At 37.3% G+C, this 10,746-nt stretch overlaps 1 pseudogene; it reads right to left on the minus strand.

Moving 5' to 3' along the window:
* Positions 1-3,190: 3,190 nt before the first annotated feature.
* LOC102976454 (40S ribosomal protein S20-like) lies at positions 3,191-10,701 on the minus strand (annotated as a pseudogene).
* Between the last annotated feature and the right edge of the window lie 45 nt (positions 10,702-10,746).

A 10,746-nucleotide genomic window follows, 5' to 3' on the forward strand; every position in this document is an offset into this window, starting at 1 on the left:
GTCCTAGCAACAGCAATTAGTGAAGAAAAAGAAATAAAAGGAATCCAAACTGGAAAAGAAGTAAAGCTGTATTGTTTGCAAATGACATGATACTATACATAGAAAATCCAAAAGATGCCACCAGAAAACTACTAGAGCTAATCAATGAATTTGGAAAGGTATCAGGATACAAAATTACTGAACAGAAATATCATGCATTCCTATACACTAACAATGAAAAATCAGAAAGAAATTAAGGAAACACTCCCATTTACCATTGCAACAAAAAGAATAAAATACCTAGGAATAAAGCTACCTAAGGAGGAAAAGAACTGTATGCAGAAAACTGATGAAAGAAATCAAAAGCAATACAAACAGATGGAGAGATATACCATGTTCTTGGATTGGAAGAATCAATATTGTGAAAATGACTATATTACCCAAAGCAATCTACAGATTCAATGCAATCTCTATCAAATTACCAATGGCATTTTTCACAGAACTAGAACAAAAAAATTTACAATTTGTATGGAAACACAAAAGACCCCGAATAGCCAAAGCAATCCTGAGAAACAAAAACAGAGCTGGAGGAATCAGGCTCCCTGACTTCAGACTATACTACAAAGTTACAGTAATCAAGACAGTATGGTGCTGACACAAAAACAGAAATATAGATCAATGGAAAAGGATAGAAAGCCCAGAGATGAACCCACACACATATGGTCACCTTATCTTTGATAAAGGAGACAAGAATATACAAGGGAGAAAACGATAGCCTCTTCAACAAGTGGTGCTGGGAAAACTGGACAGCTATATGTAAAAGAATGAAATTAGAACACTTCCTAACACCATACACAAAAATAAACTCAAAATGGATTAAAGACCTAAATGTAAGGCCAGAGCCTATAAAATATAAAACTCATAGAGGAAAACATAGGCAGAACTCTCTATGACATAAATCACAGCAAGATCCTTTTTGACCCACTTCCTAGAGTAATGGAAATAAAAATAAATAAATAAACAAATGGGACTTAATGAAAGAAAATCTTTTGCGCAGCTTAGGAAACCATAAACAAGATGAAAAGACAACCCTCAGAATGGGAGAAAATATTTGCAAAGGAATCAATGGACAAAAGATTAATGTTCAAATATAGAAACAGCTCATGCAGCTCAATATAAAAAAAACCCAAATAACCCAATCCAAAAATTGGCAGAAGACCCAAATAGACATTTCTCTAAAGAAGATACAGATTGCCAGCAAACACATGAAAAGAAGCATGGCATCACTAATCATTAGAGAAACGCAAATCAAAACCACAATGAGGTACCACCTCACACTGGTCAGAATGGACATCATCAAAAAATCTACCAACAATAAATGGTGGAGAGGGTGTGGAGAAAAGCAAACCCTCTTGCACTGTTGGTGGGAATGTAAACTGATACAGCCACTATGGAGAACAGTATGGATGTTCCTTAAAAAACTAAAATTAGAACTACCATATGACCCAGCAATCCCACTACTGGCATATACGCTGAGAAAACCATAATTCAAAAAGACTCATGTACCACAATGTTCATTGTAGCACTATTTACAATAGCCAGGACATGGAAACACCTAAATGTCCATCAACAGATGAATGGATAAAGAAGACATGGCACATTTATACAATGGAATATTACTCAGCCATAAAAAGAAATGAAATTGAGTTATTTGTAGTGAGGTGGATGGGTCTAGAGACTGTCATACAGAGTAAAGTGTCAGAAAGAGAAAAACAAATACCATATGCTAACACATATATATGTAATCTAAAAAAAGGTACTGTTGAACCTAGTGGCAGGGCAGGAATAAAGACACAGAATCTAAAATCCTTCTTTCTGAAGCAGCTTTGCTCTTTTAGCTTTTGTAGCTCACTGATCCGCCACCAACCCCCATGTTTACTTATAGTGTTGTCATCTTCACTCATTCCAATGCTGTACCGAGAAACAGGGCACATGTCCTGGACTCCCCTCCACCATAGGGGACTTCTCTGGACCCTCAGGACACCCACTGAGTGGGATGAGAATTATTTAAAAGTCTCCTCGTTAATCCTGGTGTGCCAGGTCTGATCTAGGTCTCAAGGGCCCTCTTGAACTCCGGTAGCTTCAGTAGCCTTCATGAGATATGGAGCCCTGTGGCCTACAGAAGGCTCCCAAAGTTCCAGCAGCACGTGTGCAGAAAATCTGTACAGGGACTTTCTCTGTGCCAAGAAGCAAAACAATTCTTTAGCAAGTGCGGGAGACTTCCAGCCATTTATTATCTCACAGCTGCCATCTAGAAAATAACCTACACAACAAGGATCATGCAAAGAGCTATTTTATGAAAAAATGCCAATGAGGGTTCTAAGTGTTTATTTTAGAGATTTTAGAAGCCTTATTCAGCAAAAAAAAATTAAATCTACCTTCATTTAAAACTTTCTCAGTAATCTCCATTAACAAATATGATAGTATCAAAGAAAACAATGTTGTTCAACATAAATTTCAGAAAGAGAAAATATCCTTAATGGCTTATGCTTTGATTATAGAAAAACAATTATCAGTACTTTAGCTAGATCTATTGATTTTTTTTTTTTAATTTATTTATTTATTTAATTTTGGCTGCGTTGGGTCTTCATTGCTGCATGGGCTTTCTCTAGTTGTGGTGAGCGGGTGCCATTCTTCATTGTGGTGCACATGCTTCTCATTGCAGTGGCCTCTCTTGCTGTGAAACACGGGCTCTAGGCTCCCTGGCTCTAGATTGCAGGCTCAGTAGTTGTGGTGCAGAGGCTTAGTTGCTCCATGACATGTGGGATCTTCCTGGACCAGGGATCAAATCCATGTGCCCTGCACTGGCGGATGGATTCTTAACCACTGTGCCACCAGGGAAGTCCCAAGATCTACTGATTCTTTACCCACTGGATTCAACTAACATCATTCTGAAAACTTGTTAGAGTTCTTGCGTAACTGCATAGAGAAAAATCTATCTTGGATTATGTAAACAAGGGAAACACAGAAATGTTAATAATCAGAAATTATTCTTGAATTATTACTAATCCTAAAATATATTTTTTTCTCTTTGAAACGACTTCCCCACAACACAGATGATAACAATGTATAACAGTAAAAGAGACTTGAGTTTCTCTTTTTTACTCTTTTTTTTTTAACAACTGATTATCAATTTATTAAAAATGTTGATTTAAGCATCTGCAGTGGTGACTTCAACCTCGACTCCTGGCTCAATACTGATGGACGTGATCTGCTTGAAAATCTCAGAAGGACTGTGCAGGTCAATGAGTCGCTCGTGGATCCTCATCTGGAAACGATCCCAAGTCTTAGAACCCTCACCACAAGGAGTTTGCCTTGTAGTTATTCTCAGAGTCTTGGTAGGCATCTGAACGGTGCTTTCACTTTGAGATTCTTTTCCTTAGCGTCTCTGATTAGTTCAGCACATACCTTCTCCAAAGACTTCACGTTGCGGCTGGTGAGGGTGATTCTAATCCGGTGAATCGCCACCTCGGGCTCCACGGGAGTCTTTCCAGTATCTGTAAAGCCATGGCTACGGCACGGCTTCCTGACCGACTTGTTCTTCAGCGAGGGCGAACAGCGGTGAGTCAGGAGCATGGGTGGGTGGCCTGAGGCTCCGCTGCAGCGGCGACAGCGCCTTCCTCCAAGAGCTCTCCTATGTCTTTATGAGGCAAATGTGAGTGAACGAAAAAAATTCCAGAGAGTACCCACAGAAGAGAAAAAAAGAAAAATATTAATCCAAAAAATTCACAAAAAGTTAATGCTCCAATTACTTCAACTTCACTTGAATAAAGAAAGGTTGGTTGTAATTGTTAGAAAATAAAAATATTTTGCAGTGTTTCAGATTCCAACAATGTTTCAGAAGGATTATAGATTGGCAAGAAGAGACCACAAACTCACATGCATACAGACACCCAGACTTATGTGGAGTAAGATTAATTTCTGATTTAATTAAATAATGATTCAGAACACAGGGTCGTCCCACAGGGCAGAAGCAGATGCATCCTTCCCAGTCTAGTTCCCATGGTGACACGATGCATGACCATGCATCCAGCAACAGTAAATCTCCTGATCTCAGAGTCATGCTTTCTCTTTAACACACATTCAATTATTTGGTGCTTTCTAGTATCATCCTGAACTTTATGCCTTTCAAACACTCAATTGATGCCTATTCATTATACCCACAGAACTCATTCCCTCACTTGTTTCAGATTATTTATCAAATATTACTTTATCAGAAACAGACTACCCTGTATAAAAAGTATTCTCATAATTTCTCTATCTCTCGAATCTTATTTTACTTCTCTTCAAAGTACATATCACCATATTATTTTCCTGGTTTTATTGTTTGCCTCCCCCACCCCATCAGAATATAAGCTTTCTGAAATCAGAGACCCTGTCAGTTTTGTTCATTGCTATATCTTCAGAACAGAAAACAGTGCCTGGTAGACAGTAACCCCTCAATAAATATTTGCCTAATACATGAATAAATAATTTGTGAAGAAGAGAATCAACTCTATTTTAGATATGTTGAAATTGAAGAGCTTGGAAATATGGGTTAAAAATGAAAGAGAGTTAGCAGCTACCCACCTAGGTGTGATAAATGAAGCTAAATGAAACTGATAAGAGTAGGTGAGTTCCTTCAGGTAAAGAAAAAGTGCTAAGAGAGAATAAAATGGGACTAAGTAGAGAAATCTCATAGAACCCTTGTTTTTGAATGAAGGTATAGAAGAGAATTCAGTTAAAAGTATGGGGAAGAGGCCATCAGAGAAATAAAGAATGATCCTAAGGCATACAGTTCCAAGAGGCAGAAGACGGTCAATCGAGCCCAAACCTACAGAGAAGAACAGCCAGATAAGGAGCAGCTGGATTGGTAGGAAGTCACTGATGACCTCTGAAAGACCAGTTTTGGAATAGGGCAGAAACTAAGTCTCGGTGCCTTGAGATATGAAGAGGATGGGGTGAAAATGTGGAGGCAGAGAGTCAAGAGTCTCTTCATGTCCCCTGAGCTTCAAGAGTACCTGAAATATTTGTTGAATAAATGAGTACGTAGATAAATGAATACTGTTTTCTCCCCAGAACGAAGACAGCACATAAATTGCAGCTGAAGTCATGATATTAAAATGGTAAACAAAACACTCTTTTCAACAACATAGGTTGTATAAAAATATTTCCCTAATCAAAATCAATTTTCTCAGTAGTTTTCCCTCAATAAACATACAGTTTATTCCTGTAACTCATTTTTAAGTGAGCTTCTATGACTTTCATTTGTACCTTGTTTTTTATTTTTGTTTAAAATGCATTCTTGGTTAATGGAGCCTTTAGAAATTTACCTCGAGGCCCGACTCTGTCTCAGCGGGGACTGACCCTTGCTTTCTTTGGAATTGATAGCCTCTCAGCTGTGCTCCATTGATTAGCTTCCTAGGTATGCCAGAGACAACTCTGATGCATGAAGGAGTATGTCCTGAAGTGAACTAATAAAGGGCCTAGTTAGGAAGGTAACATGGTAATAAAATATATGTAAGATGAGAAATCACTCAGCTTTCCACAAGAAGAACCACCAAATAGTTACATGAAGAAACATATTTCTAGTGGGGTTTAAAAATAAATTATAATTAAATTTCTTGCTTTTCTGAACCCACAGCAAATTTATCTTAATCTGTCCCTGGGGTTCTCAAATAAGAGTGTGCATCAAGATCACCTGGAGGAGCTGTTCAACCACAGACTGCTGGGCCATACTCCCCCAGTTTCTGATTGAGTGGTCTGGGGTGGGGACAGATATTCTGCACTTATAACAAGTTCTCAAGTGATGTGGATGCTGCTGGACAGAACCACACTTCCAAAAACTACTGGTCTATGCAAACTGTATATATATTTTCATAATTTTTCCCCTACTTTTCTGTTGTCCTTCAGAGAAAAGGAGTCAAATTCTCATCCCGGCACTACTTCCCTGGTTTCTGTCAGTTTCTCTTGTGGAAAAAATTTTTTAAAGCTTTAAAAGCAAGAACAAAGTGATGTTAGGAGTAACCAAGCCTGGGTTTTCAGCTTCTACTCAATTTTAAGTGGAATGAAGGTTTTATCTTAGTCAATAAGATGTTAGTGTCCCTTAGGAAAAAGAAGATGGTGGTATGACACTCCTGATTTCATATTACACTACAAAGCAAAAATAATTAAAACATCATGGTATTGACAGAAAAACATATACACAGATCAGTGGAACAGAATTGAGAGTTCAGAAATAAACTCACACATAAATGGACAGTTAATTTACAACAAAGGAACAAAGAACATACAATGGAGAAAGGATAGTTTTTTCAATAAATGGTGTTGGGAAAACTGGACAGCCACAACCAAAGGTGAAACTAGACCACTATCTTACATCATACACAAAAATAAACATCAAGACTTGAATGTAAAACCTGAAACCATAAAACTCCTAGAAGAAAAACGAGGCAGCACACTCTTTGACACTGGTCTTAGCAACATCTTTCTGGATATGTCTCTTCAGGCAAAGGGAAAAAAAGAAAAAAGAAAAAGGACTACATCACACTCAAAACTTTTGCACAGCAAAGGAAACCATCAACACAATGAAAAGACAACCTCCAAATGGGAGAAGATATTTGTAAATCATATATCAAATAAGGCGTTAATATGCAAAATATATAAAGAACTCATAAAACAACAAAAGCCCTGATTTTAAAATGGACAGAGGATCTGAATAGACATTTTTCCAAAGAAGACATACAGATGACCAACAGGCACATGAAAAGATGTTCAATGTCACTAATTATTAGGGAAATGAAAATCAAAACCACAATGAGATTCCACCTCCCACCCATTAGAATGGATATTATCAAAAAGGCAAGAAACAAGTGTTGGCAAGGATGTGGACAAAAGGGAACCCCCATGCACCATTGGTGGGAATGTAAATTGGTGCAGCTGCTATAGAAAACAGTATGGAGGTTCCTCAAAAAATTAAAAATATGTATGTGTCAAACCCAATCTTCCAATTTATCCCTCCCCACGCCTCTTACTCCCCAGTAACCATAAGTTTATTTTCTACATCTGTAACTCTACTTTGGTTTCGTAGATAAGTTCATTTGTAGCCTTTTTTGAGATTCCACATCTCAAAGTGATATCATATGATATTTGTCTTTTGCTGTCTGACTTACTTCACTCAGTATGAGAATCTCTAGGTCCATCCATGTTGCTGAAAATGGCATATATATACAATAGATAACTAATAAGAACCTGCTGTATAGCACAGGGAACTCTACTCAGTACTCTGTAATGGCTTATGGGAAAAAGAATCTAAGAAAGAGTGGATATATGTCTATGTATAACAGATTCACTTTTCTGTATACCTGAAACTAACAGAATTTTGTAAATCAATTATACCCCAATAAATTTTTTTTTTAATTACAACTAGAACTATTATATGATCCAGCTCTTCTACTTCTGGGTATTCATCTGAAGAATATAAAAACACTGGTTTGAAAAGATATATGCCCCCTATGTTCACTGCAGAATTATTTACAATAGCAAAGTTATGGGGACAGCCTAAGTGCCCAAAAATGGATGAATGGATAAAGAAGATGTGGCATATATATATATATATATATATATACTACTCAGTCATAAAATATAAGATGCAATCTTGCCATTTGCTACAACAATGATGGACCTTGAGCATATTATGCTAAGTGAAATAAGTCCAAGAAAGACAAATACCATATGATTTCACTCACATGTGGAATATAAAACAAACCATAATAAAATAAAACAAGCAAAACATAAACAAACACATAGATACAGAGAACATATTAGTGATTACCAGAAGGGAAGTGGGGTGGAGGAGGGTGAAATGGGTAAAGCAGGTTAACTGTATGGCAATGGATGGAAACTAAACTTTTGGTGGTGAGCACACTGTAGTGTATACAGAAGCTGAAATATAATGTTGTATACATGAAACTTAATGTTATAAACTAATGTTACCTTAATAAAAGAAAGAAAAAAAAAGACTTTAGTGCCACTTAGAAAATAAGAGCTCAGATGAAATCATACAAATATAGTTGAACTATCTAGCACTAAAAAGTGATTCTTTTTCATTTGCAAAACATGCATAAAATAAACACTTGTCCCCATCAAAGTCCTTAATACTATTTAGAAAAGGAGGGTGGTATTCATAAAATGACAGAAGAAAATAATACTCATTTGCCACATTGATCTTTATTTTTCCATTTTTTATTTTGTTTTTAAGTCAAAGAAGAAACAGCACACTTAGAGTCTAAACAATCTAAAGGTAGACTGTAGTGCTTAAATTGGGACCTTCACAATTAAATTATTTTTCTTCCTTTACTCAATGTATTGACAAAGAGAAGAGCATGGTATCCTAAGTAAGGCAAATCTGACTGTGCAGAGCTGATGGGGCAAATCATGTGAGGCTCTAAATGAGCTTCTTACCTGCTCTACACTTGAGCAATTCCAAAGAGATTAGGGTTGCGTTGATTAAAACATTTGTAAGAACAAATTAATATTCGAAGTGGTACCAGCTGTAGATTTCTGCTTATTTTCCAGTTCTAAAAAGTAAAGATTAAAAATAAAATTAAGGCAGTACTCAATAAATATTTTTGAATAAAATAAATATTAACTATCTCAGAGATTTCAGAACATTGATTTCTAAAGAACACACTAAAGTATTTATGCTTGATTTGCTCTTTTCCCACACACAAACAAACAAACTTAACTAGCTAAGAAGGGCATACGCAACACTAAACAGAATTCAATGATAAAAGATTATCTATAATTTTATCCAAAGATATTATTACATTGCCTAGCTGTAAAGTGTTTGGGATGAAGGTGAAAAAATATACAGAATCCACACAAACCTGAGTCTGATCTACAGGGATGTTAAGTTGATCAATCAGCACAGACTAATTGAACACTCAGTAGACATCTCAGTTTTACCTGTCTAGCATCCATTTCTCATGGAAATTAATCTTCCTAATACTCTGTTCATTGTCTGCAATGTTCATTAAGATCTTCACTGGCTGGGTTTCAGGCAAGTTGACCAATATATGACTTCAGTTTTTGTACTTAAAATATCTCTGATCTTAACTTCTCAATGTACAAAAAAAAAGGCAGTCAAAAACCCTGTCAGCCAACTTAGTGTACATGTCCTTACCACTATATTTGAAATAATGGCAACCTCAAAGCTTACCATTTATATGTTTTATAAACAACTTTTGAAGTTGTTTATAAACAACATAGCTCTCAGAGAGAGAATCCAAAACAGAATCACAGTTTAATTTGTTGATAATGCTACTTAGTTTTATCATAACCCACTAAGCTATCATCATCACAATCCACAGTGAGAGATTTCATTACTGTTCTGTTCACTCTTCCACAAAAAAACTTTGAGGGCCTATTCAAAGGTTCAAGCACCTAAGCATAGTTATTAATCCATCCTTGAGAGAGTAATAACCTTTCAGCTCTGGTGATAAATCAATGGGGAGCCAAAGTCATACATCATATCACATTTACATCCACCTCCAACAGTGACTATGAAGGGTTCAGAGATTACACGGCACTATTCTAACAATAAGTATTTTGGATGAAGGTGAAAAAATGGAATCTCTACAAATCTGACTTCTTTCCTAGAAGTTTACGTGATCAACCAGGAAACATTTACTGAAATTCCCAATGGGCATCTTGTTTTTGCCTGTCAGCATCCATTTCCCATCTGCCAGCACAAAAGCCCACCTTTTCCTTTAAGGAACTACCCATTCTCCAATTTCAGTGCAAATGTCATGAAAGAGAAAGGGCAACTGATCCCACCTCCCCTCTCAAGACATAACCATGTAACTCAGGCCAAGCACCTGACCCAAGACAGTCCAATAAAACCAATAATCATCAGCCCCAAAGCTTTCCCTGAATCTACTGAGAGAAGGAAACTCTTCCTCTACTACCAGAAGGCATACTTTAGGGAGCTCTCACCTGAGAGCAAAGCCAAGACAAAGGAAAGCAGGAGGACAAATTCTTGATAAAAAATTTGGATACCTGATCCAGCATGACTAAATATTCAGCCAGACCCATCCCTGGACCTTCTTCATTACTTGAATTAGTGTTCGGTTTCTTTAACTTGCAACCGAGAGTTCTGAAAAATTACAAGCAACCAAAAGCCTGCACCCCGTTAGACAAAGTGGCAAAGATACAAAGATATATAACAAATAATTCCTGCCTCTAAGAATCTTTCAGCATCTAGTTGGAAATATAAGACATAAATACAAAAAAATAACTAGAAACATAAGGCTCAACACAATGATAGGTTCTATATGAGTACAGAGAAAGGAGACACCACCACAGGCTGCATATTAAACAAGACTTTACAATATAACAAAACAGTGAACTAGATGTTGAGGGATGTGCAGGATGTGGCTTACCTGACAAAGGTACGAAAGGAGATTTAGAAAAGGTGAACTATGAGAGCAGTAATTCAAGAATGTGCATTTGGGGCTTCCCTGGTGGCACAGTGGTTGAGAGTCCGCCTGCCGATGCAGGAGACACGGGTTCGTGCCCCGGTCCGGAAAGATCCCACATGCCGCGGAGCGGCTGGGCCCGTGAGCCATGGCCACTAGGCCTGCGCGTCTGGAGCCTGTGCTCCGCAATGGGAGAGGCCGCGACAGTGAGAGGCCTGCGTACCGCAAAAAAAAAAAAAAAAAAGAATGT

The sequence above is a fragment of the Physeter macrocephalus genome, chromosome 15 (genome assembly GCF_002837175.3).
Source record: "Physeter macrocephalus isolate SW-GA chromosome 15, ASM283717v5, whole genome shotgun sequence".
Lineage (NCBI taxonomy): Eukaryota > Metazoa > Chordata > Mammalia > Artiodactyla > Physeteridae > Physeter > Physeter macrocephalus.